Raw genomic sequence first — 3792 nt, forward strand, 5'->3', positions numbered from 1 at the left:
ATTCTTATTCTTATAGAAGTTGTAGACTATGGCAGTGGTCCTTGAGTCCCTTTTGGGAAGGTGTGCAAGGTCAAAATTATTTTCATAATAATACTAAAATACTATCTGCTTTTTCTCCTTTGACACCATGTTAACATTTATACTGATGATACAAAGACAATGGTGGGTACAAATGCTGGCACCTTGATATAAATCAAGCTGTGGGCATGATCATTGTATTCACTCCCATTAGGCACTTTCAATTAAAAAAAAAACACCAGGGACATCTGGGTGGCTCAGTTGGTTAAGTGGCTGCCTTCGGCTCAGGTCATGAGCCCTGCGTCCTGGGATCGAGTCCCACATCGGGCTCCATGCTTGGCAGGGATCCTGTTTCTCCCTTTGCCTCTGCCTGCCTCTCTGTCTGCCTGTGCTCGCTCTCTCTCTCTCCCTCTATCCCTGAAAAATAAATAAATAAAATCTTTAAAAAAACAACAACAACAGTTTCATTTATGAATGTTCTTGATGAAGCAGAATTTATTGATTCAATTAAAGCTCCACCCTTGAGATGAATACCTTTTTCATAATCTGTATGACACAATGGAAGTACACATAAATCATTTCTCCTGTATACTAATGTATGATGGAGTAGTCAATCAATGGTTGAAAACTAGTTACTCACTTAGATGGAAAAGCCAAATCCCTACCTCACCATGCCCTACAAGAGAATCCAATCCCCTTGGAGATTTAAACACAAAAATAAAACAAAATGATACTAGAAAAAAATGTAGAAGAATTTTTTTTTTTTTTTTAATAACCCTGGTTTGGGACACTTCTTTCTCAGCATTAAACAAAGGCCAGAAAACATGGGAGACTTCAGTTTTTCCTTTGTATATTTCACTGTTGTTTTAATTTCTATCAGGATTTTTTAATAATAAAAATAATAACTAACTAACTAACCCCATGAAGTAAACAAAACAAATCGATGCCAGCATTTTTCTTAACAAATTGCAACACAGGTTTCATTGATGTCGTATGAAGACGGAGCAAATTTTAAGGACAAAGATTACACAACTGATCACAGTTTGATGGTGTATCTCACTGGAAAACAAGTATAGACAATTTGAGACTCTTCACACTGTCTGATATCCTAAGTCAGCATTTAATCCCCTTGGAAGTAATGGCCCATTATGCAAACTACATAATTTTCCTAGATGTTAGAGGGCTTGGATTTTTAAAAGTCCATGTTAATTTATTAAAGCCAAAATCAGAGAGTAAATGCAACTTCACAATGCTCTGGCTGCAACAGTCAATTGTTAACAGCTACCCTTAATATTTTTCAGGCCTGATGTGTCTTATTCCTGGATTATGGCGCCAAACCCTATGGCTTCAAATTAATTCTTATTAAAGAATCATGCAAAGATTGTTTTTTAAGTGGCAGCCCACAAAAATGGGAAGGATATGAGTCAGGTTCTTAGGTTTCCACAGGGCCTCTGTTAGTACATACTCCATACGCCATTTTAGGAATTAGAAAAATACATCCCTCCCAGTAGGTAAATTAGAAAAAGAGTCCTCCTCTAGATGGAAGAATTAGAAAAAGACACCCCTTCCCCTGGGTGGATGCCACAGAGAATTAGCTGGATTTCCATGTCTCTTAGCTCCCATGGCTGAAACTCTTTTGGGAGGGGTACAATCTGGCCAGCTGTGTGCCATAGCCCACATCTTCACAACATAAACTCTGGTTCTTGCTGTCTGGTCACAGAATCAAACTTTCATGGAGCCATAATAGAGAATATGCATACGTGTTTTATAATTCCTCTTTGACCTACTTGCAACACAAGGCTCATTTAGAGATATAGTGTGAGACAGAATGCTAAAAGGACATAAACTTTTTTTTTTAAGATTTTATTTGTTGATTTGACAGAGAGAGAGAGAGATCACAAGTAGGCAGAGAGAGAAAGGGGGAAGCAGGCCTCCCGCTAAGCAGAGAGCCCAAGGACCCTGGGATCATGACCTGAGCTGAAGGCAGAGGCTTTAACCCACTGAGCCACCCAGGCACCCCTAAAGGGATGTAATCTTAAAGCACAATCTTGTATTATGTGAGAGGGAGGATCAGCAAACAAAGGCCCATAAACGAAATTTGGTCTGCCACCGGGGTTTTTTTGTTTGTTTGTTTTTGCCACCGGTTTTTGTAAATAAAGTTTTACTTGAACATACACACACTCATTCATGTACTCTCTACATCTGCTTTCCCTGTACAATAGCACACTTGTATAGTTGTAGGAGAGACTGCATAGCTCACAAAGCTTAAAATATTTATTACCTGGACGTTTAGAGGAAAAGTTTGCCAATCCCGTATTAGATCACCAAATGGCACTATCCCCATCATACTGTCCGCCTTTGCCTGAATGTCTTTAAGGAATTCTAATTTAATGTTAATCTCTCAGCATATAAAAATGGCTTATGTAATAAATATCCACGTCAATCATATTTCTATATATGAAAGTCTATCTTTTAAAATGATGATAATTTAGTCTTTCTGCCTATGGATGACGCTGAGAAGCCTTGTTAAAGTCCCCGCTCCCACTGCCAGCATGTCTAAATTAGAATCTCCCGAAGAGCCTGAACAGCTGTGGCAGCTCTTCATCAGAGGTGTGAGCTTTGAAACAACCGATGAGAGTCTGAGAAGCCATTCTGAGCAATGGAGAACACTCACAGACTGTGTGGTCATGAGGGACACAAACACCAAGTGCCCCAGGGGCTTTGGGTTTGTCACACATGCCTGTGGAGGGGTGGATGAAGCCATTGATGCAAGGCCACACAAGGTGGTTGGCAGAGTTGTAAAAACTAAAAGGGCTGTCTCAGAAGATTCTCAAAGACCTGGTCTGGTGCCCACTTCATTGCGAAAAAGATTTTTGTTGGTGGCATGAAAGAAGACACTGAGGAAAATCATCTAAGAGATTATTTTGAACAGTATGGGAAAATTGAAGTGAATGAAATCATGGCTGACTGAGGCAGTGGCAAGAAGAGAGGATTTGCTTTTGTAACATTTGACTGTACTGTAAATGGCCACAACTCTGAAGCAAGGACAGCCCTATCTAAGCAAGAGAGGGTTAGTTCTTCATCCAGCCAAAGAGGCCAAAGTGGCTCTGGGAACTTTGGTGGTGCCTGTGGAGGTGGTTTTGGAGGGAATGACGACTCTGGTCATGGAGGAGACTTCAGTGAGTGAGGTGGCTTTGGTGACATCTAAGGTGGTGGTGGATATGGTGGCAGTGGGGATGGCTATCATGGATTTGGTAATGATGGGAGCGTCTTAAATTCTGGACCCATGAAACGGGGAAATTTTGGACCCAGGAAAGGTAAAAATTTTGGAGGCAGAGGCTCTGGCCCCTTTCATGGTGGATGATAATACTTTGCCAGACCATGAAATCAACATGGCTATGGCAGTGGCCGAAGGTTTTCAGAGAACTGACAGGGAAGCTACAGGTCACAACAGATTGTGAACTCAGCCAAGCACACTGGGGGCAGGGCTTCACTGCTACAAAGAAGACATGTTCTAGACAATACTTGTGTGTTTGGGCAAAAAAACTCAAGGACTGGATTTGTGACTAATTGTATAACAACTTATTTTAGTTTCTGTTCTGTGGAAAGGATAAAGCATTCTAATAAAACTCTTTAATGTCGTTTGTTTTTTTCTTTCTTTCCTTCCTTTCTTCTTTCTTTCTTTCTTTTTTCTTTCCTTTCTTCCTTCCTTGCACCCATGCTATTGATTGCTAAATGTAATGGTCTAGTCATGATGCTAAATAAATGTGTCTT

The 3792-nt window shown here is 40.3% G+C and overlaps 1 pseudogene; it reads left to right on the forward strand.

Moving 5' to 3' along the window:
• Nucleotides 1–2570: 2570 nt before the first annotated feature.
• Nucleotides 2571–3382, forward strand: LOC131825516 (heterogeneous nuclear ribonucleoprotein A1-like; annotated as a pseudogene).
• The last annotated feature ends 410 nt before the right edge of the window (nucleotides 3383–3792 follow it).

This window comes from Mustela lutreola, chromosome 2, assembly GCF_030435805.1.
Source record: "Mustela lutreola isolate mMusLut2 chromosome 2, mMusLut2.pri, whole genome shotgun sequence".
Taxonomy (NCBI): domain Eukaryota; kingdom Metazoa; phylum Chordata; class Mammalia; order Carnivora; family Mustelidae; genus Mustela; species Mustela lutreola.